Genomic DNA, 9,855 nt, shown 5'->3' with positions numbered 1-9,855 from the left:
TCGCTTTCGGCCGAGCAAACCTAGCGCCCGCGGTGGCTCACGGTTAGTTGTGAAAGTGTCCGATGCCACCACTATTTGGAACAAATTGGCTCGCCACCATAAATCGCTTTGTTTGCTCGGCTCGGGAATCGATTTGCCAGAAGCAGAACGTAGCAGAACCCCCGGGACATAAATCACCGCGGGCATTAAGACCGTCAGGCCTCAAAAGTTTATGGTTCGAAAAAATTTGCTCAAAGTCAGGTATCTCACGGCCCAGTAGTTGCATCGCGCCCCGTACCAGTGATTGATGGGATGGCCTGGACGTGACGTGCCAGGGACGAAGTGGCTGGGGTTCTGGATCTTCGCCAGTTCTTTCTTTCGCCAATTCTAGGCCCTCTCTAGGTTGGCGAGCTATTTCGATCGCTACCCGGCGCACGCCGCCAGGTCTTACTGTTTTACTGCCTGTGCCTAGACGTGAAGCGAACGAAGAAATATCGGGAACAAGTGGTATATTATAACTGTTTTCCCGGTTTCTGCTACATCATCATGCGCGCCCGCGGGCTACATCGTTTTCCCTCACGGAACAACACACATTGTGGAACCGGGCGGGGGGGCCCCTGTGTGTGCCACGCGAGTTCTTGTGGCAAGTGGGCTTGGAAAATACTTGGAAAATACTTCCAGCCCGGCCGGCTGGATCGCCGTACATGCCGCCGTCTGTGGCCAGGATGTTGTTTTCCTCCGTTTTTCTAACGCTTTTTTCCCCATTTTCCTCCTCAAAACGGCTGGTAATGTTGCCACTTAATTTCAAACGCGTTTTTGTTTTTCTTCTTATCTCTCCCCCATTTTCTGCCCGCTTCTGCCTGGGGTCTGGACGCTCCTGGTTGGAAGATTCCGTTCTTGAGTTTTCAGCTCCAGTAGAAGATATCGAAGCGATGCGGATGTGTGCGGATCCAGATATAAAACCTGGAACTGATGCGAACTGCGGCGTTTATAGGGCGCATAGTCCACGGGGAACCCTCGCCCCGGGGGGGTAGGAAAACTAATTAAAGCTTCTCGGGGGAGAGAGCACAGTCCAATCAAAGCCGAACCACACACGCCTCCAAGGGTCGGCCGGACCGCTTTGCTGATAAAATGGACGATGTTTGAGGCTCCTGCTCAGTTCCAACGTTGACTTACCCATAAACTGTAATGCATAATGACGCCAGGCTCAAATGTGGGCAACTTGTAAACTATTCTTTCAATGCAGGCCTTCGACGTCGGGGTCGACGAAACTGGAAGTTGAGCGTAGTTTTCGAAAATAGAAACTGGAAGAGAAATTTTCCGAACATCGCTGCTCCGCTCTCCGCTGTCACAGCCGCAAAATGTCCGGTGGGACGATTTAGGACCGCCAACGGGGGGCCTAGTGGACCCCCACACCCAGTTTCACATTCTTCGGAGGAAGCACGACCCTCGCCCCGAGAGCCTGCTCCACCCGTTTTGGTCATCTTGCGCGCCCGGCGCTATCGTTCCAGCGAGGCCAGCCCGATGAAGGATTTCACTTTTACGAAATCCGATGGACTTCGCCAGCCAGCGGCTATGTGTGTCAAAGACCTCCAGGGGGGGAGACCCGTTTGTTTTTCTCTGCTAAACTTGGCACTTGGTGGTCACACGAAGGGTCATTAACGGGCCATCGATCACAGTTTGCCACACTCCGAAGGCGGGACCTCGATGACGTCGTCGGGTTGACGTTGTTGGCATTCCTTCTTCTCATATTTCACGAACTTTTGATAAACGATCCATTTGGTGTCTATTCATTTATATGGCTTATTACTTAATGCAAAATAACCACTTTGGAACCACTTGGTACCACTATCCATCGGCATTATTGGCTTGTCACAACCCTGGTGTCCAAAGGTGTACCTACATCACAATCAACATTCCATGTCTGGGGAAATGTGGCCCCTAGGGTTTCGGTGCCCATCTTCGGCGAAAGTGTTCACTAAATGGCCACCGGTTGGGCAGGTCGATTAGGTTTTAATTAATTGCGGGCGGTCCGGTTCCGAATGCTAGAGGGGGAATTGCTGATCAGAAATATTTTTATGGTCTTTGTAAATTTACTTCGGAAATTGTTATCTATAAAGTATTAATGACTGTAGTATTCTCGTTTTTTTTAAATACGAGCATTGCTGCTCAGAGCAGATTAAATGGCACAAAGCAACAAGCGAATCTTTATCCGCGTTTAAGCGAATCTTTAGCGTTCCGAAGAAGTGAAAACTCTTTGGGAAGCGAACGCAAGAGACTACAGGCTCAAGGTTATTGGTCTTTCAAGGAGCACAAATTGGTCCATTTTGGATGCAAATATCAGAAGGTTCGGAAATGATCTTCAGACTCTCTGAATTGAAGAGTTGAAGAGGGGGAAGTCTGGAGTCTACTCAAGTTCTAGCACAGCGTAGTCTTGTTCCTGGACTTTATGGACGTTAATTTGTGTGTGGTATACATACATTCTGTCAAATAAGTAACGGGAATTTATGATTTTAAACAAATGCTTTGTTCGATTTTCGATTATTTTGTGGCGTTAGATTGCTACACATGTCAGTGACTTATGGTGAAAAGTTCGGCCATTTGAAATTATCACTTAATCTTTGACAGCTGTTTTACTGTGTTCGTGTCTTGGACCATCGGCGATTTTTTTCTCTTCCAAAAAATGGATGGCAAGGAATCTATATCAAATTTTGTGTAGAAAACGAAATTAAAAGCGCGTACGCATTCAAAATGTTGACTGTGGCTAATGGTGAAGCTGTTAAGACCAAAAACACTGCTTATCGGTGGTTCAAAAATTTCTCAGAGGTCCGAGAAGATGTAAACGTCGAAAAGCAAAGTTTGGTCGAATGTGAACAGTTTCGCTTATAGTTTTCTTCAATCACAGGGTCGTGGTGCCACATGAGTTGTTGCCAAAGGATAGAACGGTCAATAACGAATATTACCTGCAAGTTATGCGCAATTTGCGCGAAGCAACCCGCCACAAATGCAAAATCCAAAAACCAAACCCAAAAGTCGTGAACATTTTTGAACAGACCTCGTGCATACGAAGTCTAAGATCGTTGCTTGTGTGCGAATTTTTGGCCAGAAACTACAAACTACTTTTTCTTGTTTCCAAAACTCAAATTACCGCTTCGTGGTCAATTTACTTAGGAGAAGACAGAAATCGCCGATGAGATAAAACACGTTCAGGCAAAACAGCTGTAAAAAATTAACTGAGCATTAAAAATAGCCGAAATTTTCAACATAAGTCAGTGACATATGTAGCAACATTACGCAACCAAAAAATCGAAAATCAAATAAAGCATTTTTTTAAATCACAAATTCTCGGTACTTATTTGACAGAATGTAGACTAGAGCCAACGTGAATCGGAAAGATCATATGCTGACGACGGAACGCGTACAGTAGTAGTAGTAGTAGTAGTAGCGATTGCCGCCCATCACCCAGAACACCACGCACAGGTCTAGAAAATCGAAACCACCGCTCGAAACGGTAACCTGTTTCCCCGGGAAAGGAATGCCGTGGTTGCCGCCGCCGGATTCGTGTGGGATGTCTGCGACACGGCACTCTCGGTGGGTTCAGTTCAGCACTTTGTAATTTCGCTTCTGACGTGGGGTAGACCCGGTTTGCCCACTTCACCCGAGTTGCACCTGAACTTTGCACATATGTGGCTGGTGGTTGCTGTCGCCCATTAGCGCACGCCATCGCAACAATGATTATTCTGTTGAAGTGGTTGGCTTTGATTTTGGAAGTTGGCCAACGCTACGATCGAATCGGTTGAGTCGAGGCTTCAGAAATCGATACATCTCGATGCGACGGCAAGTACTCGAGCTTTTGGGAATACTAAAATTGTACCTCCGTAAAAACGGTGTTCTTCACGTGCTGGGACTAACAATAAGCAACGGCGTTTGGTGCAAGAGTTCGCAAGTCGTAGGACGATTGCACAAAATCGCCTTCTCCGAATCGCGAATCACTCTGGGTGCGGGACCTGTGGAACTTCAGCCCAGAGGTTCTGGCCAGAGGACGGCCCACAACAATGCGTCGTCTCGTGGCGATGATTTAAGACACCGCCCTCAAAACGGGGGGGGGCGAAAATCACTTGATCGTAGCGCAGATGGTGGTTGCCCTTGCGCAGTCGGAGGGCCGATGGGTCTTTCAACCGGAGCGTGTGTTCCTCAAACGATCTGCAATAATTATGGGCAATTGTTTAGCCTGCCGCGGGCCATAAAAAGAGTCCCGACCGGGTGTGAGCCTTGCCCCGAGTTTGACAGCTACACGTTTAATTTCGTCACTTCACTGGGCGCGTGTCTCAATCCGCAGACACGCTGACCGCAGACACAATCCGCAGACACGCTGCATTCGCATAAAGTTGAGCATCTTATGGTGACTTTGGTGAAGCTTCACAAAACACAATTAAAACACGCACAGCACAAAAATAGCTTCAAACAAGTGAAACGAGAAGATGAAAGATGCGAAACTAACCCCCCGGGGGGGCTATTATTTTGACGTGGTTTAACGACTACACCTGATGGCTAAATCGGACAAGGAAAATGATTAACGCGGTGCGCGGTACGAAGCACAAAATTAATCCGTACTTCTTCCGTTCCGTTGTTTATACGCGGTTAGGAGGCATCGCGTACGGTGTGTTCTCCTCGCCGGCACCTTCGTGTCCCCCTTCGTCCCACGTCGGGTTGAAGGGTTCAACGACACTCGGGACCGTGTGTGATGGGCGCTGAGAGCATGGGCAAAATTGGGAGACGCAAACCCCCCCGGCGTGTGGGATCGTGCGGCTCATTTGGCTCCAAGGAACAGGCCGAGGCTGAGGAATGCGCACTTGGGTCCCAACTGTACTATGTATAGTTTGGTGTACGTTTGGCGTTATGGCGTTTGTCGCCTGCCATTTTACATTTCCATTGCTTACTCTTGTCCATTTCTGGTGCTGGCTCACATTTATCGAATTTCTTTTTGAAGAACGATTCTCTGCCAGTTCGGGGGATGGGCGGACCGGGGCCACGGAACATTAATTTTTTTCCAATTTACCTTCAACCCTTTTTCGGTGCGCATCGCAATCGAGCCGGGCACATTGGTTTTGGTAAAACAATCACGTTTGATAATTGGCTGACTGATTCATTCGGTACGCTCCGTTTCGCATCGCGTTGGCTTCATTGCGTATGCTAGAGACATGCTAGAGAGCTCTGGGGCCCAGCAGGAGTCGTCCGAATCGTTCTTGCGTTGGAATGGGCCGACAGTGCCGTTTCGATGATCAATGATCGCAGTGCAGGCACATATCATCTTGGCTGCATTATTCGCATATTTCAAATAGTGGCAAATATTGGGTCTACCGAAAAACTCTGAACCGAAACTACCGAAACATGACGCACATCGTTTTACTGTTTTTGGTTTTGATACAAGTTTGTAAGCATTCAAAACATAATAATAAACATAAACAATGAGGCACGTGAAAATGTTGGGAAAATGTTTCGAAAAGTTTGTGAAACATAGTTGAAGAGAAACCGATTTCTTATGTTGTCACCAGCTTCGAACAATATTTGTTAATTGACAAAAAAAATTGATTGATTTGGGCACGGAATGCTTTTGTATGATCGTTGCAGATGATTAGACTCGATGGTATGGTAAGCAAAGTCGAATCGTTGGCTTAGGCTGACGATTCTTGGCGAGGAAATAAAATCAATAACTTAGACTAAGACTAGACTTAGATTTTCTTTCGCATCCTGCAGGGTCGCCAGGATCAACAGCTGGCCAGGCAACACTTGTTGTTGATGGTGTGCCGGTATTCAAGGATGTAAAAAGTAATCAGAATGCAGAAATTGGGTCAAACTTGTATTACTAGGTACAATGCATGTGTATACATAATTCAAATTGCTAAATCCAATCTCCTACTTCCAATGGTCCATTGGACATGTTTTTATAGAACCCTCTACTAATTTATGTGTGTGAAAATTCAACAAATTACGGGTTGAGCCGTTACAAACGTTCCATTTTCTAGCGTGAAACAATAAAATCAGTTTCGACATACGCAGGCCTCGTTGTATGCACCTCCGAAATGAACTCATAGTTTCAACTTAAACAATGTTCAACTTTGAAACGCGCCATTCAAAACACAACTCCCCGAGTTAGTATGATCTCCCAAACGAGACCGACGCAAAACAGTAGCTAGTAGTTGTGTGGCAATTGCTGTTGTGTAGCTTCATTATTTTGGAGACGAAACATAAATATTCAAAACGTGCCTTCCGCGGGTTCGTGGGCAATTTTTCACGCTGCACTTTCCTTCCCAAAACATCACCTCGGTAATCATCTCGGTCCCTTTCCAACGACGGCGAAACGTTACGCTGGTGTTACGCCAACGGCGGCGGCCAACATAATTATTTGTTACCTTCGCCGCACGCGGTGGCGGCGGTCTTTGGGGAAGGATGGAGACTAACAATGGCACACGGGTGTTCATAATGAGACAATTTGGTTTTATAAACCGCAAAACAAGACCGAAACCAAAGTTCTCACCCGCAGGGCCGCAGGGCCGCAGGGCCGCAGGTCATGAAACGAAACTGTCACGCTGGCGATTTGAATGGAGCACGAGTGAATTAACGGTCGGTGCGATGTGAAACCGGTACCGAAGCGAGTCCCTCGTATGCGTATGTGTTCCAGCATGGCAAAAGTGGTATGATCGGAAGCTGGTTTAGCTCAGCTGGCAGCCGTAATCCGGTACGGTCGTCTAGGCCCTCATTATTCAGTTGATTAATTATGTATTCGTTTTAATCCGTTTGTGGCACAACACGAAACATAAATCCGGCGAACGATTGGTTTGGGAAGCATAATTCTGAACCTCATTTTCCCACTCGTTGCCCATTTTAATCTATTCTTAATCGATTTTTGCTTAAGAATCGATCAGCTTCATCGAGCGTCTGTGCTCAATCTTTCGTTCCTTATTATTCCCAACTGATTTGGCTTTCAATCTATAAAACGCATTAAAAGGGCTTCATTAAATCATTTCCATTGTGAGCAGTGTAGGGGCTTCTCCAAGTGTACCCCTGACTGTGCTCATCGGCGTTAGATGCGGCACCGATATTCCGACCTGTTGGAGCTCTGGAGACAGAACGGTAAAAATCGAGATGCGCCACGCATCGGCCGAGACCGGCTTCGGAGCAGAAACTCCATTTTTTCTATCACGCTAACATGGAAAGTTGTCCATCGCGCGCATTACTTCAGATACACGGCAAGAAGAATCAGACACCCGTATTCCGTATGTTGGTTTATATGCTGTTACTGTGGGCAAAATATTGAGAGCTTAGAAAGCAGGAACTTACCCTCTGATATCTTTCCAGTGTCGCTAGTATGCTAATCGCCTGATCCACTCCAACTTCGTGCCGATTGACTGCTAATCGAACCGCGTTCGACCGCACGAAATAAGGATCTATTTTCGGTCCGGATTCGGCGAATTCACCCACCGGGTGAAGGTTAAACCACTTTTGGTAGCACCCACATGCACACCACCACCACTTGATGCTGCCACCTTCTTCGCAGCGCCGATGCTTCACGAAACAGTAAGAATCACTTCTGAAGAAGGACACACCGGCGACAGACACGATCGCCGATACACTTGGGCACTTTTTCCACCACGCGTTGCGAGCAGTGTGACCTTACCACGTTCGCTTACGTTTACGTTCGAAAGCGGTCAACCTACATCTGTGAGGTTCCGAAATGGAAGAAAACAAAACAAAATAGATACTATGAAATATTAATGCGCGTGTGATTTCCAATCTCCGCTCGTCCGGGCGGCGCAGGCCAGAAAGGTAACGACCCGCGAAACGTGAAAGTACACTCGGTGGCGGTTTGAACGAAGAAATTTCACTCCACTCACTTGAACCGGGCTTGAGGCCAACCGAGAAGGCCACACCACCACTGGAAGGCTGGTTCGCGAAAGGAGCGAACCTCGAATCGAACGCGAACAAGTTTAACGGAATAAATATTGCAGTTGTCGTCGGTGCATCACTGGACACTGCAAGAAAAAAAACGGCGCGACCTCTGGAACAGGCTTTTCAATTTGCGTGGTACAATTTCGAACACCTTTTGGCGTTGGCTGGGCGCAGAGTTGAAGCGACTGTCGCGGACGGGGATTGATGCTTTCTCGGGGTTCGGATCTTCTCTTTTGATGATGTCATGCGCGTGGCGACGGTGGAACTACCATAAGCGGGTTTTGTATTGATTTTTTGTTCAAACGAGTAAACACTTTGGCAATCTATCGGCAAACACTTCTGTGACCGGCTGGGCGACGCTCACCCTTTGATTATTTCGAACGAACGTTATACAAACAACTGTCGCTGTTGGAACTCACTCAACGTCACGGGTTCGTCGCTGCTGGACCGCACAAGTCTCCGCACAGCATCACCGTTGGAGGGCGTTGTTTGGAGCGCTGGGATTTGCTCCCGTGCGCCATCTGGTTCCTTGCCCAGAGTGCTGCTAGGGCCAAGGGCTCTGGGTTCGACACACCGAGGAATGCCAGCGGTTCATTCACGTGCGGCCAAGCGCAAAAGTTGCGTCAATCCGCGCCAGTCTGCCCGTGCCTGTGTAGTGGTGGTGGTAGCTGGAAGGTACCGGAGCCGAATCATCGCACCGCGACCGATCACCACACACCACACCGGGACCTTGCCTTTCACCTGCGGTTCTCCGCCCGCCCGAAGAACCGTGACGCGGAATTCTACGCGGCGCGGACGCGGTCGAAGATGCCAACTGGCCGCGATGCAGGCTGGCAGGCTCGCCCAGAATGGCACCAATTAGGAGCGGGTTGGCGCGGGTTGGGCTTTTTTCCCAACGAACGGAATTCAGATAAAATTACTACGGTGTTCCCGCGGGGGTCAGTGCGAGCCCGTGAGGGGTGAGAGGGACTGACCGAGAGGCCTCCACGATTGTGACTGCGTCCGACGAGCGGTTTCGGTGAACTGGTCGCGGGCTCCGCTTCTGCGAGCATGGTCCGCTCCGCCTCGTGGGGAACCAACATATTTCTGCTCTCTCTCTCTCTCTCTTTCCATGGTCTCTCAACCCCTTTTGGGGTTGGTAGCGCTTCTTGCGAAGAATCGGAAGAAAAGCGTTGCTCACCTTCCACTAATGTCGTTACTGGCGGAAAAATTAATAAGGATTCGTGCCATTTTACGTATTTGAACTTAGAACCAGTTACACAGCTGCTTAAAATAGGATTACATTTCGGTGAGTGTGGAAAGTCAGAGCACCTGGTGCCGTTAAGAACCCGGACACTTAACAAGAGAAAATTTCTCAAGAGATGCTGTTTTAAAAGTTGGTACAACGAAAACAAAGGTCAAAGAAAACTATTACCTGTTATGATCTCATGTGGTGATCCAACATCCAACCTCCTCCAAGGGTCCGTTGTTCCATCGAAGCCTCATGGGTGGATCGTACCCATCTCGCCTCTGTTGGTATGTATTTCATAATGCTTCTCAGTCGCGGCAGAATCATGGCAGCTCCAAAGCTTCTCTGGTCTCTCCGGAAACGTTGATTCTTCCACCATGATCCACCGTCTTTGTCTCTCTTTCTCTCTACCCATTACTCTCCAGATTGAGAGAAGCTTTGATCGTGATTCGTGCTCGCACTGCTCCAAATGGGCTCCCCACTCCCGGAGGCAACTTTCATATCTCGGTGGCTAAGGATGCCGGAGAACGCTAAGACGGGTAAGGACGTGTGTATGTGTGGCTAGTGGCCTTCCACGTGTTTGTGTGCATTTGTAGCGGATTTTTCACCACCATATAGCTTCGCGTCTTTCTCTTCGTCTAGCCATCGATCGATCGCCACTACACACGCCAGTTGGTCATGGGGCGCACACTCGATCA

Source organism: Anopheles bellator, chromosome 1, assembly GCF_943735745.2.
Source record: "Anopheles bellator chromosome 1, idAnoBellAS_SP24_06.2, whole genome shotgun sequence".
NCBI lineage: Eukaryota > Metazoa > Arthropoda > Insecta > Diptera > Culicidae > Anopheles > Anopheles bellator.
Note: the sequence above shows the minus strand (reverse complement) of the source record.